At 41.8% G+C, this 15,300-nt stretch overlaps 1 long non-coding RNA gene across 1 annotated transcript in view; it reads right to left on the bottom strand.

The window, feature by feature from the left end:
- Window positions 1-1,976: 1,976 nt before the first annotated feature.
- Window positions 1,977-15,300, bottom strand: part of LOC136364280 (uncharacterized) — a 36,513-nt gene continuing 23,189 nt past the window's right edge. Inside the window, exons 5-7 of the long non-coding RNA XR_010744131.1 lie at window positions 14,016-14,070; window positions 12,291-12,493; window positions 1,977-1,986 (exon numbers count right to left, since the gene is read on the bottom strand). This is a non-coding gene — a long non-coding RNA (uncharacterized lncRNA). The remainder of the gene's footprint in view (window positions 1,987-12,290; window positions 12,494-14,015; window positions 14,071-15,300) is intronic.

Here is a 15,300-nt window from a genome sequence, read left to right as displayed (position 1 = left end):
GACCATGCTGGAGCTGTTTTGTGAGTGGTATTTTCAGTTGCCTCACTAACCACCTCCCTTCAAGCCTCTGTAACTCAACCCATTCCAATCCCTGCATTAAAGCACAAGGGGTGTATGAAACATAACAGTCCAAAATCTCTATGCATTGAGCCCATCAGGACCGGTCATAATTTCCAGTGAGTTGCACATCTGGAAACATGTGGTTCCAGGGCAGAACTTGAAGTGAACAACTTGTGAGATTGACTGAGCCGAAAGTTACCCCAGCTGAGACCTGTTGGCCATTGTGTGACTATTTTAGCCAGCCAGGGGCAGGCCATAGATTTCCCTGCCATCTATGACTTGCACTGGGCTCAGTACATCTGTCTGGACCTGCAGTGTGCCAGGTAAGCTAGGGCACTGGCAGAGCAGGCCTTCTGGCTCTTGTCACCATTACAGGTGTGTAGTAGAAGCTTCCTCTTTGACATGGGAAAAAGCCCAACTAAACAATAAAAACAAGAGGTCAAAAACACTGAGAAAGACCCAAAGAAAATAATCCAATCCCAGGACAAAAAAAAAAAAAAAAAAAAAAAAATCCTTTTCTAGAAATGCCTGAGCTATTGTGAGTGCTTTGCACTGCTGTGAAGTACAGAGAGTGAGAGGCAGGTCCCTCATCTCCTTCCAGGTTTTCCACCCTTCAGGAGACAATGTACCTGAGCCCAGCATTAGCTTCCCTCTCTGTGAGGGCTGCAGCAGCATGGAGGTGGCCTGGCAGAGGCACAATGGACAGGCTCCATATTGATGACAATTAGGTCCTAACCTCCGACCCACATGTCCTGCACACTGAGGCTTATTGCCCTTGTACTTAGTTAAACAAAAGCCTCTTAAAATTGCAGCTGAAATCAAGGTAGAATGAAAACAATATTGAGGGTGGTTCCAGATATATCTTGTGGTATAATTTCAAGACCCAGAGTTGTAAACCACCAGCTCAGCCTGAGAAATGAGGAATAACTTCCCCCACAGCCACCCTTGCTAACACGAGGTGTTTAGTCCTGGCTGCAGCTGTCCATTTTAGTGCTGCCAAGTCAGCAGCAAGGAGCCCCACTCAGCCCTGCAGGTTTGGTGCCTCTGTGGCACTTGCTCAGTGCCCTGATGAAACATTTCCTGCCCAAGCCACATCAGTTGAGGCCACAGGCAGGGTGGAAGCAATCAGAGCAGCAGAGATGTTAATGGATAGAGTGGCAGTGACACCACAACCATTTCCATGAACACCCTTACCTGGTGCAGAGCAAATGCTCAGGTTTATTTATGAACCCCTGTCCATTCTGTCCTTATGAAGAAGAAATCTTGAGCACTGTGGTGGAGCTGGTATACCTCCCTCATAAAAACCCTGCCAGGAAGGATGGGTGCTACAGCCCCTTTTTGCAGACAAGACACCTGAAATTTGCCTGAGCTGCAGCAGGATGTTTGGGGAAAAGCACAAGAGGACTGCACTCCAACCTCCACAACTGGAACAAAAGCATAAGAGGAATTTTCTCACATGAGATATCTTGCCTTCACTAGCTTTTCCTCTCAGACTTTCAGCAGTGATACAGAGAATGTTGCCATGGGCATGTCTGCACTGTGTTATTTATCCTTTGGATTTGCACTTTGGCTTTTATTTGTAAAAGGAAAATGAGACCATAAATCTGCTCTGCAAGGAGTCAAGGGAAGAGAGGACAGAAACTTTCAACAAGTTTCATGCAAACAGATGGTGCCAAGGACAGGTTTCCCATGGAAAGAAATGCCATCCAAGATATTGTCCAGGTACTCACCATGTGTAGTGGCAACAGCTAAGAGCGTCAGCCTTTCTCTCACAGGTGCATTGATTCATTCCTCCTTGCACAGGTAGCTTTGGAGTTGCTGCAGCAAGGATGGCTCTCCTATGTTAGCATCTTTATCCATGGCTTTTTGCTTCTAGCACCCACTGGACCACTCTTTGGGTCCAGCACCCTAAATAGTCCCCCATGCCTGTAAACAAGGGTGGAGGGAAACAGTCTCAGGCAGACCCCGGTTCTGCATTCCACTGCCCTGTTCAAAGCTAGCCCACGGCTCTGATTCCACTTTAACCTTGGCACTGCCCATCAAGCCCAGGCACCATTCTCCTGCATAGCCCTGATGCCTAGACCAGATCTGCCCAGCTCCTGACAGCCCCACCAGAATTGTAAAGCGCTGTCAAGCCTACTTGCCAGACTTGATCCTCCTCCCATTGTCTTTTGTCCTGTATTTTTCTGATAACAAGGCTATGTATTACTGTGAAAAGGGGCTTCAAAACAGCTTGTGCTTTGCAAATTTACTTCGTAGTCTAAGGTTCAAACACTATGTGCAGCTCCTGAAGCCAAGTCAAACAGGAATCTAGGGCCTATGGGACTTTCAACATTTAAGTTTTCTTTAGGCTACAATTATTTTGCTTAGAAACTAGACCCTTGATCTGTTGCAGGAGGCTGCAGTTTAATAAAGTCAAACAGTTTGCTCTTTGCAATGTACTATTTGCAGTACAAGTATCATTGAGTTACACTGCTCCCCCTCACCATTGCCTCCTGGAACCTCGACTGTTTATATACAGAAAGCACTCTCAGGAAGCATTCCTAAAAATACTCAGCAATGTTAGCTGAGGATCTGGCTCTGTCTCTCCTCCGCCTGCTTCTGCCTCCATAACATCCTTCCATCATCTTGATGCTCAACAACTCCAGCTGTTCAAGCAAACTTTTCCTTGCCGCATTCTCTAAAAAATTGCCCTTTTTCTTCCTCTTCTGCCAGTAGCTATTCTCCACCCTGCCACAGAGCAGTTTGTGTAATGTTGCCATATCATGTCTTATCTAGAGTTTTCTCATTTGATTACTAAATTAAATTGAATTGAGGTTCATGACAACTTCCCCAGATGTTTGAGCTCTGTCCATGTTTCAGACAACAAGGTGGTAGCAAGTAAGGGTGATAACAGTATCCGAAAAATAATAACACCTTTTACTTTACTTTGTAGAAGAGGCATCTGAATATTGCAAAACAAGATGCTGTATTCTCCACTGCATATTCTTCCACTCTCAGGGAAGCTACTCTGAAGACAAAAACATATCCCAATGGAAATACTGTTGCAAATAAAAATACTTTCACAATAGTACAAATAGAAAATCTGCACAAGCAAGTCCAGCCAGCTGATAAAAACATCCATCCTTAAACATCAAATTCAAAAGCAAGAGTGGGATTCAGCCCACACTTCTGATCTGTCTGTTGCTCAAAATGTGGGCAGAGCCTCCTCTCACACAAAATGTTACTTTTTAAGGAGTAGGGTCTCCCAATTGCTGCAGACTGGTCCTGCCTGTTCCAGTCATCTTCATGACCACAAAGATCTTCCAGCACATTAAGCAGACAACCAGTATAGACCAGAGGATCTTTGATGTTTCTGTCTGTCCACACATGAGCCAGTGAGTTGAATGTTTCTCTTCTGTAGGTATTCAGCAGACAGACAGTAAGAATGAAAGCTCAATAATCCTGCTGTTGTAGTAGATAAGATCTAGTGTGGTTATTCCCAGTGTAAAAAACTTCTGACAGTTGCTCTTCTACAAAACCCTTTTTATGAAAACAAAGCCTCTAATTCCTCCTAATTCAATAAAATTATAATTCATCAATTCATCTGATATTAAATATTAAAAATGAAATGGTCACAAACATTTAGAACCAAAACGATCAATCAAAGTCCTTAAGATTGCTTTTGGAAGATCAACAGCTCTTCAATAAAAATTCCCAAGCAGCACAGATCTGTAAGAAGTGAGACACTGAAAATTTTTGCATTAACATCATTTAGGTTGCTTACAATGAATAAATAAATAAATCAGTTCTTTATGAAATACCCACCCACCACTGGAAAACCATCAGCCAGTGAAGAGTAAGCAAGGAATTATTTGCTCAGCTCTGGTGACAATTGGCTGTTACTAGAGTTATTCTGACACATTGTTTTCAAGAACATCTGTTTCCACTCTGACTCCTTTAACTTTCAGATGTGAAAAACAAAAGCTCATTTTCAAGCCACGTCTCCCATCTTCAGTTGGCAACAGTTGCATGATTATGAAGTTATTGTTGTGCTGGATGATCTGTTTGTCAGTTTATATTTTCCTATCATATCTATTTTTAGGTATTCATTAGTATTACTTGGAGCCTCTCCTATAAATCTTAAACATTTATAGCACATCTCGACAATTCATCAAATGGAGCCAACCTCCAAGGAAAGGAAACCCAAACCACTTCCCCTGCTCAGCTGAATGAGATTCAGATCCTTGTCTTTTAAACTTGAAACTCAACATTTTCCCATCTGCTCTTTATACACAACAGCCCTTTTGCTCTGCATCAGTATTTTATTCTCCATTCATAACTTTTTACTTCCCTCCAGAGGTTTCCTGATGCTTTTAGTCTGCTGGACTCATAGAAGACTTGGATTTTGGAGGGTTTCTCCCCCCACACTCCATTGAAGGGGAAAAATAATCATTCAGCAATGAATGGCCACTTTTCATTGCTCATTCACAAGAGAGACACAGCAGGATCCCAGGGCTGGACTCAAAGACAATTTTCTTCGCTATTCTCACTGAAGGGAAAAAACATTTTATCAGAGACTATTCAAACTAAGAATATTTTGAGAATTAAATTTACTTTTTGTTCTATTCATTGACTTGCATTTCCAGTCCTCTGTGTGTGTATGTGTAACTATGAAAAAGGTGCACAATTTTTGTGGCTATGGCCATGCTTGGGGGTACCAGTACATGAGATTTGGCTGGGTCATCCATGCAGAGAACATTTCAAAAGGGTTCAATCAATAATGGCTAACAAGATGATGATTTAAAGAAATAATAACCAGAAGATGTTCCCTAGCCAAGGGTTTTGCAGAAGGAAAATCTACACTGGTGGAGACCCAGCCTCTTCAGTCAGGCAGCACTTGGCTGCAGGGAGAGGCTGCAGCCCAGCTCCTGGATGCTGGGACCAAATATCATCACAGGCCAGGGGAGACTGCTCTCCTCCCTCCTCAGTTATCCTAGGGAAGTCCCAGTCTTGCACACCCTGCAGAGGTGAAGGATCAGCAACACATTTCTCAGCTGTAACTGCTAATTGTCTGCATGCAATTAGCTGATACCTGACTACACACAACTGATTAAAAATCAGTGACCATCTTTTTCATTTCCTACATATTCAAATTAATCAAAGGAGACATAATACAACAAGAAATGAAAATTGTACCAAGGAAAACAGTTCTGGCATGCATGTTACTCTCAGAATGCTTTTAATTTAAACAGCTCTTGTGATCAGGCAGAATAGCAGGATGTGGCTCTTCAGGGAGGTAGGGAGTACTTGGGAAAAGTCAGTAACACAAAGGAGTATTTAGATTTTTAGAACCAAAATTGTCTTCTATCAATTCACACCATTCTTGAATTCTCCTGATGTATTTTCCTACTGTCAACTTTTTGGAAGAAAAAAAAAATTAGTTTATACTGCCATGTGCTTACATGCTGGTTTTATCATCACTATTAACCTCGAGCAAGTCCTCCAGTTCCTAATCCAGCCTGCTTCACAACAGACATACGTCAATTTCACAGCACCTCTGTTATCCCACTTCCTTTTGGTCAGATGTCAAGTACCAATGCCATAGCAGAATGACTGGCCAGCCATCCAAAAGCATTTTAAGAGACAAATACTAATACATCTTTCTCAGGCTTGTCATGCACTCATCTCAATGCTCAGAAACACTTGCCTGCCAACAAAAGTACTGGTCTGCTAAAAAATAAAGAAAAAGATTTGGGGCTACTTGAAAAAAAAAAATCTACATATTCTAGTAGGTTTTCCATGCAATGTATTGGAGGAACACTTCTGGAACTCTGTGATTATACTGGCAGAACTTTGCACCGCAGAATATCAACTTACAATGTAGAACTTATATTTTGAAAAGAAAAAAGCAAACTGTGCAGGCACAATGATTCAGAGATGAGAGATTACAGCAGCAAACCCAAGCAAGTCAAAGAAAGCATCATCATATCAGCATCCTCTCCCCACTCAAACCACTCTTCCAATGAAAAGAAGTATGCCAGATCATTTTAATTCTTTCAAATTAAAACAACAAGATTAAACTGAAGATTGACACAAACTACAAGGTTCAAATCTTTTCCAGATTTCCCTTAGCACTAGCCATTTACAGCTCTGGGTTCTTAAAAATTTATTATAGTAATAGCAGCCTTGGATCCAGAATCTCAGCTAGACTCAGACACATGCAAATGATCCCCGTATCTATCTAAGCAAGAACTGCATTTCTGCCAGCCCCAGATGTTTAGAACTCTTATATTACACACATATAGACCCTTTCCCCCCTTGTGAGAATGTTTTTATAAAGCATGGGATTTTATTATTTGTCTTAAAGTTCATTGTTTTCATTATTTTCTTGACAAGGGCAATAAACTTAGATTCCTCCTCCTCTTCCCTGTCAAGGAAAACTGAGATTCTCTGGTAGATTTAGGAGTATGTACCATTTTATAAGACATGGAAAAAAAGCTGCAAGAGTCCTGCCACCTGGCACACCATGTCCTAGGGCCAAAGCAGCTGGGAGCACATGCTCTTTCATTGACTTGGCTATGCCTTATAATAAGCAGTGCCAGGGAAGGATGTATACATACATATATATTACAGCATCATCAACATCCATGACATTGGGACATTTAAGAAATCTTTTCATTTACCAGTGCCTCCAGTCCCCGCTCAGTCAGCTCTGGGAAGGAGCAATCCTCTGTGAGTTGTTGGTCACACTAAGTCCCCTACTCAAACCAAGATGATTCCCACCAGAAAATGGAAATTTGACCAGACACTGTGTTATCACATACAAACTGATGGAACAAATCTGTGTTTCAGTTTGAAGGGGATTGTTTCCTAACAGAGCCATAGCAAATCAATTTTTTTTAAACATATGGAAAGACTGTAAAATAATACGATTTATTCAAGGCTTTAGTCTTCCGAAGGCAGATTTAGCTACATTAGCCCATAAGATGGATGAATTGCCCAAATTTGGAGCTATCCTTATGGCAGTGTTCTTTACACACACTCACATGAGTGTTCAGCTGCAAAAGCAGAGAGGAAGTTTCATGTCACTAAAAGGTAAATGCTGTAAGGTGAACCACTGTATAGTCCAAAGGACTCATCTGTAACAATGAAAACATCGTTATTTGGTTTACTAATTAACGGTATGAATATTCCATAACATCAGGAAACGTAACTCAGAAACAGAAAACACTTGCAATCACAGTTCACACTAGCAGAATGCAAGAGCTTGGCCCCCAGCAAGACTGAGACCACGAGCTCACAGCAGGGGCAGGCCCCCAGCGTGTGCTGAGCCACCCCTCTGTGTCTGCCTTGAGAACCTCCTCGGGTGCTCCTGCTCACCCCCCCACGGCCCTCAGCACAGAAACAACAGTCACACAAATGCAGCAGGAGCAAGAGGGAGGCAGGAGAAGGGGGCAGGGCATAGTGGGGACCACAGGACCCCTGAGTCACAGCTCATCTTCTCCAAAAGCCTGAACTCGACCAGAGCACTGATGGGGGAGATGCTTTGCCCAGACTGTTTCTTACAAACATTAATAGAGACTTGATGTTTTCACTGTCCTGTCATGGCTGCCCAAAGGATTTAGAGTTCAGGCTGAAGACTTTTAGTAATTTCTGCCACAACAGCATAGCAGGGCTCTGGAGACACTGATGGTATTTATAGCAGCCTGAAAATTGTACCTCTTCTCACCAGCTGAACCAGTTCCCTGAGCTGACTGCTACAGCTAATTGAGAGAAGACTGTCATGTACCATCAGCTAAATTTACTGCTCGTCCTCACGACTGGGTTGTGCTGACTGCATTGTGACAGCAGTGTCTAAAGGGAGGTCATCTTCATTTCTACATTTTCTCTCTAGGAAAAAGAGTTTCTTCTGTATCTGCACTGCTAGATTTCTATTTATAGGCTTGAACCCTGTGATGTAATCTTCCTTTTTGTTTCCAAGGAAACAATATTTGATGTATTCTACTTTCAAGTTTTTCTTCCTTTAGGTTTTCCCCCCTCCAGCTGCTCTCTTCCTCTCTCTTTAAAGAGACAAGGCAATAGGTAAAACCTGTATTTATCTCTGGCATGCCATGTAGTTATCTTTCTCTAAAACCAGGCTTATTCATAGCACTAAACAATTCAAGACATTTCAAAAATATGCTTAGCAATAATTTTATGCACTGTTTATACATACTACTTTTCTGATAGCAAATGAGCTATAATTGCATTAGGCAGCAACTTCTGTTGATAGCTCAAATTTTTCAAAAACTTAGGGTCTGTGTCTCAGCCCCAAGTCCTCTTTTCCGGCAAAGATTTTTTTAAAATGTCTCACTGGCCATCCAGCTAGTTTTCCCACAGTTTTACTCTTTAAGTAAGTGTTCCTGAAGGCCAGTCCTGTCCCCTGGCACTCTCTTTCTGGCAGCAAAGCATCTCCTGATGCCCCTTTCCATTGTCCTTTCTGCCACTGGGCTGTATTCTCGGGTCTGTGATGGCTTGGAGGTCATTTCCATTCAAGTGAAAATCCTCTACATTAATGTTTTTTTAAAATAATTGGTTGTCACTTCACTGTCTAAGTTAGAGAAATGCAGAGGACTGAATCCACAATTTACAGTGCAATTTGCATTTGTAACTGGAATAAGGTGTGTTGAATGGATACCTGCACAAATGCAGGTGCTTTGGTCTCTTACCGGAAAAGCAGTGGGTCAAGCTAATACTTTACGTCAAAATTTTCAGTGTGTGTTTACGTATGTGGGTTAAAAAATGTGGGAGAGACTGGCTGTTTTAACAAGAGACTATTTTAACTCTGCAGAAAAATTAAGAGCAGCAATGCTTATAAATGAAGTTGATTAATTCTGACTGGGAAACCTACTCTCATTTTTATTACTACTGCTTTGTACCTCCGTAATATAAAAACAATAAATGAGCTGGACTGGTGATGTTCTCCTCAAGGGATAACAAAGTAACAGATAAGATTTTTTTTAAGGACCACCCACTTCAGAACATAGATGAGCAGGTAGAATTTCAACCTAAAGAAGATGATGTGGACCAAGAACATTCAATAAGAATCTGTGTGGTGAAGAGGAGAAAAGGTGTTAAAGCATGATAGATGTAAAGTCAACAAACCATACAAATTTTATGCTGTCAAGGAAATTATCAAAGTAAGCATGGAAATGATCTGTAGTCAGCATCTTGCATTTTGGGTCATGTTATAGACTAATACTCATCACTTCCTGCATCAGTTCCAAAGAAGGCCAGGCCCTGTTTAAAGGTATGTGATCTTGATTCAGAGGCAACAAGTCCTTCCACAGCATCTCTGACTTGGCCACAGAAAAGGATGTGCAGTGGGAAGACTTACATGATCTAGACCTCTGCCAACATCTCTGGATTATTTTCAGAAATTCATCACAGTCTTTCCTCAAATCCCAAAAATAAGGGATTCCCATGCTCTGCAATCCTACTAGAAGCTGTTGCAGAAAGCCACTTGTCTCCTCCTCCCATCTCCAAAACTTTCATATTTTTTTCCCAGAAGACCATGGTTGTTATCAAGCTTTTTTATCTCCTAATCTGGCCATGACTTATTAACTTGTCAATGCTCTCTCCTTCCTAATGGTTACTCAGGCTCAAGAGCCTCAGTGAAAATCACATTTGACAGGCATGGGGAAAGTAGCCAGCTTCAGGTGTTTGTCACTAGGTTTGGAGTATTTCTGGTAGCTGAAATGCAGAGCACGTTTCATGGTCTGGCAATGTATTGCTTTAGAGATGGTGGCTCTGTTTAAAAAAAGAGCTTTATGAAGTTTGTTTGCTTCTCAGAGACAATCCTTGGCACTGGACAGGTCTAGTTGGGTCTCAGTAAATCAAAAGCTTATTTGATGTCAGCGAAACTAAGATGCAACTGCTGTTTTGCTCCAGGTTGTCAGAAAGCTTTTCAGTAATCACTTTCAGTCAGAATAGATACTCAATTGTTCTTTCCTGCTGCAAGGGGGAAAAACAGCAGCTTGCTCTTCCTCAGTAATTCCCTCATATTTCATTTTTAATCTCTTAAGCAAATTACAAGTGAAGACCTTTGATGTATGCGCCAAACTCATTCATTTCTCAGTACTTGCTGGACTAGAGAGGATCTCCCGTTCTTATGCATGTGGATGATAATAACAACTTCAAAGCCCCCAGGCATGTGTTAGCTCTCCCCAATTTCCTTTCTAAGTATGCATTTCATGGGCCAGCACCAGTTAAGAACCATAAGCAGCTGTACTTGTGTGCCATCTCTTAAGGCAGCCTTGCTATCTCTCTCATAATGTAACAACCCTATTTCTGCTTTGCAGATCTACTCAGTCTGGATTTTGTATTTTTCCTGAACTGGAGTACCTAATTTCCAGCATTTATGGTGTTCTCAGTTTAAAATAGTCTGGAACCTGATCAAACTGAGAGCAAAAAGTCATTAAAAGTCACTTGCCCTGAGGTGGTTTGGAGCATTCCAGGTGGATTATGAGGCATTGCTTTGCTGTTGTGGGGTTTTATGACATGAAGTGCAGTTGATTACTTCTAGAAGGACGGTAGGTCATAGCCATATGGTACCACAGGACCAGATGTTCCAAGTACAGCAGAACAGCTGTACCTGAGCAGTGGCTGGGTAAACTTCCCCCAGGCTTGCTAAAGAAGAATGAAAAGGGGACATATTTCAAACCAGTTAGTGTTATAGTTGTCATCGTTATTTAGTCTGTCCAACTCATTATCAGAGCACTAGGAGGCAAAGACCACAGAAGAGTTAAAGAGAATATAATGCAGTCACATAAATAAGAAAAACCACCATCAGAGACAATTTACATTGGAAGAAAATAAATAGTTTTGGAAAAGATGTAAAACTTCAGGCTTTCAGCCAAGCTTTATCTAAGGAGGTGGAATGGAAAGAGTAAACAGATTTTCTCTAGGGCAGAAAATTTATCCCATAAGTGGGGAGCACAGATTTCATGTAGTTTCCTTTAACAGGTTTGTTACTGACCACAGTCAGTGGAACAGACACCAGACCAATGGCACCAGCATGACAACTCTGGTGTCTCCCCATTTGCTTTGCCAGCAAGCCAGAAGCCTGTACCAAGTGGACTGCAAACATCAATCCAATTTCTGTCTCCTAGCTCTATTTAAGTCTAGATTTGGCACTCCATATACCATGAGATTACTCTGACCTGAAACCTGCTCTCAGCATGTCTGGACAATTTTTCTGATCAGAGTTACATACCAAGTTTCTACTATTTTTGTTTATTTTTTAAGTGTGCTGTGCTTAGGAAATAAGTTGGACCACACAATTGTGGAACCTCTGCAGCAATATGTTATTAATGATACAGAGAAGTAGAGGAAAAAGTTTCTTATCCCCAGGAGGAGCAAGAGTAGAAACAGACTTTGACAGTTTCTCAATTCTCTTGTCAAGACAATTAGGTGCAATTCTGTGTGTGTTGCTGTGGTAAATTAGGGACAACCCCCCTTGATTTTTGGCAATGCCATTTTCTTTAGAGGTCAGTTTAAACACTGACCAATTGGAGATGCCCCATTTTTGGGCCTGAGGAGCACATCAGGATGCCCTTCACAGCACAGAATGAGGTACTCACTGGGTATTCTCTGTGCATAGGATTCCTCTGGTAGGTGCTCTCCTTGCAGGGCTTCCTCTTGGCACTGACTGAGTAACTGGGGAGTCAGCAGTCTGGGGCCCCAGACTCTCCCTATTCCCAGAATTCTTCACTAAGGGGAGATTACAAGAAAGACCTCATCCTTATTTTCCACATTACTATGCCTTGGGATCTATACTCCAAGACAAATCTCCCAGAACATTTTTCTGCTGACAGTGAGAGAAAAAGCAGAAGAGTGAACAAAATGCTTTTCAGAGCCCTGGCCCCAGCCTCACCCCACAAACCCAGGGAGCCTTGTTCAGGATTGGGGTCCTTCCTTCTAACCCTTAGGGAACTTGCTTTTTTCTCTGTCTCACATACTCTCTTACAAACACAGCCACTATACTGGGCTATTAGCCCTGTCACAGAGATAGCAAGAGATGCACTGGGCAGTAAATTTAACTCCTATCAGGTCAAATCCAAATTACCCTCTTGACAGTACTGCCTAAGAAGCTCATAAAACAGTGTGTCTACTTGTTATGACTTGGACAAACAACATCAACCTTTATCTACAAGAACATTTGTGTATTGGGTAAAAAAAGAAAACCACGAAACAAAAAAGTAACATACCACAAGTCTATAATTTCTGATGGACCTTTCAGTTCCTCCTATTTTCAGACTTTTCGAAATGCTCTTTAATGTGTCAGCTTCAGCCACTGAAATCCTTGCTCTGTGAAGCCAAGCTGCCCTTTTGATCTGATTTGCAGAATGGCCTCACAAGTCAACATAATTCTGATCCCCCTGCTGATAGCAGCAACACAACCGACGTCTGGCTGAAATGAAGTAATGAACACAACAGACAGTGCTTATTAAAGAATCAAATAAAACTCTGAATACATCAATCAAAAATAAGCATACAACCAATATTTTCTGGCAATCTGTAGCTGGGAGATGAAGAGAGATGCACAAACCCAGGCTCAAGCAATAGGTTACTTAGGGCAGCAATTGTCATTTTTGTTTTATAGGTCTGCAATGCCTGTCTCAGCAGAGCCCCAACCCTGATGGGGGTCATTAAGCAATACTTCAGTATAAAGACAAATTAAACAAGTAACGCCCAGTGAGATACTCCTGCACGCAAGGTATTGTCAGACAAGTTTTATGTAGTGCTGTATAAACGCTAGTTGACTTCAGCAAGAATCAAGGACAAGCAGCATTTTGTGAGGAGGGTGCAGTCATTTAAAGCATTTCTATCTGTAGTAATCAAAACAAGTTATAGCCAGGCTACAACTATATGTCTAGTTTGAAGACTGCTTGTCTGTGTGAGACGGAACCATCTGGATTTACTTTACAGTTAACTTTAAAAAAAAAAATATAAGGTTTCTTAACTTTTGCCAAACAACTGGAAACATAATGGTTTCTGCATGCTGTTAGCATCTCAGTACAGCTGCAAATGTCCATTAGGACAATCTTTTATAATTATATACTTATTCTTCCCATGAAATTGTTAAAACCCAGCTTTTCCAAATAAGAGCATATTTTGTAGCGAAGAGGAAATCTTCCAGGTTGGAATGGGGGAGGGAAGTCTTCTAAAGCAGAACTTTACTCAAAGCTTTTTCTTTAAACTAACATAAAAATTTCAAGTCTTAATGTGTCAGATTTTTCCAACTGTACCTCTAGTGCGCTCCGGCCAGAAATCTGCAAATCTGCAGTTTCTTTCCCTTTTCCTTTTCTTTGTGGAAGAAGCTCATTCCTTCTAAGATTTTTTTTTTCCAAGGGAAATTTTTTTTCCCAACTCTTCCCTCTAGATGGGCATTTAGTTCTCATCCTTCCCACAGTTCCATACTCTTTCTTGTTCAACAGAAAGTGTCAGTGGGCACCTGGTGCCAGTGGGTGACAGCCCTTGGGAGCTGATCCCTGACAGCAGGGATCTGCACACAGAACACAAGCAGGCTGGATGCAGGCAAGGGTCCAGGAATGGGGGGTGATCTGTGTGTTCAAAGCACCATCATCTGTTTGGCCAAGATTTTCAGAAATTACCAATAACACGGCACACGTCAGTTTTTAGGAGTCCAAGGTAACAATTCAACTTTCCAGAAGGCAGGTGCTTACCTTTTCCAAAGTAACAACCTTTCTGCTGTGTTTTCTATGTGTCCAGGTTCAAAGCACTCCAAGTCATTGGCCACTCTCAAAGCATCTCAGCAGCTAGGATGTTTTAGTTAACAAAAACGAAACTAATGGAAACACAAACAACTAGTCCCCAAAATTGGACACAATCCTGTGCAATGTGCTCTAGGATGACCCTGCCTGAGCAGGGAGGTTGGATCAGATGACCCACTGTATTTCTTCTAATCTTACCCATTCTGTGACTTTTCCAGGAAGTGAGTTACTTTCTGCACATGTTCTCAGGACTCTATAGAGAGAAGAGAACAAGGGCTTATATTGTCTTGACAGCCATTCAGATAGAAAAATACTTATGTTTCATATGCCTGCTTGAAAAATAACAATACCCCAAAACATTAATTGTAAGGCTATTGATCTCATCAGAAAGCCAACCCTGGTCAGAGACAAGCAACAGACCACTGCCTATCCTTGGGGGACACAGACCTCACAGAGCAGCCTCCTTTCACCAGCACTGCCACTCTGCTGGATCATCTTACCCACACTGGGTACCTACAGGGATAAAGATAAAGCAACTGCTGCAAGTTTCTGCTATATGGGATCTGTATTTCCTCCTCCACAAAGTTTTTCTGTTATCAGTGTAGAATTAATTTGCACAACAACCTTACAATGCATCTTAGAAGGCACAGCAGGTTTCTAGCATCCAAGCTCTTTCTCATTTTAAGAGTGACTATCTGAATAATTGGCAGGGAGGAGCTTGGCTGCTCTGTAATGCAGAAACTTGGCTAGAGTGATGCTGTTAAGCATGAAACAGCAGCAGATCCACTGCCCAGAACTTGAACTGAAACTGTTTATTACTTCACATTTATACTACAGCATTAGCCACAGGCCATGACTAAGTCTGACCTTGGTCCTTCTGGGATGAACTTTTACCTTTTAAACAGACAGGGGATGACAAAGGCGACTGTAAGGATTTAATGCAACATTAAAAATAATTGACAGAGTCAAGAATTTGTGTCCTACTGAAAATTAATGGCAACTACTGTAGGTTTTAGGTACTTTGGAAAAAAATAGTCAGGCAACCTGAATCTTTGGTAGGGCACAGGCATTTGCAGTCACAGAATACCGTTTCTATTCTTGCAAGAAATTAAAGAAGTTCCACAAGAGGTTTCCATTAATAGCTGGCTGTTTTATGCAGGCACTGGTGTGACAGTAGAGAGCACTGTGAGGCAGAAAGATAGGCAAGCAGTGCATGCAGGTCTGCTCAGAGAGATCATTCCCAGGATGGTCAACTCAGCAGAAGAGAAAGGGTCCAGAGACCAAAGGCCTACTTCCAGTATCACATGCTTACCCTGACTGATCTCTTTGCTTCTTTTTCCTACTATCAGGCAGAAGGCAAAAGATCAAGAATTTCTCTTAAGAAATACCAATATTTACATGACAGCTGGATCATTGCAAGCCTATGTCCAGCAGCACCAAAATCTCCTCCGAATGCTGTGGTGCAAGTTGCAGCCCTGAGAGA

The sequence above is a fragment of the Sylvia atricapilla genome, chromosome 8 (genome assembly GCF_009819655.1).
Source record: "Sylvia atricapilla isolate bSylAtr1 chromosome 8, bSylAtr1.pri, whole genome shotgun sequence".
NCBI classification, from domain to species: Eukaryota; Metazoa; Chordata; class Aves; order Passeriformes; family Sylviidae; genus Sylvia; species Sylvia atricapilla.
Note: the sequence above shows the minus strand (reverse complement) of the source record. Positions and strands in the feature narration are given on the sequence as shown.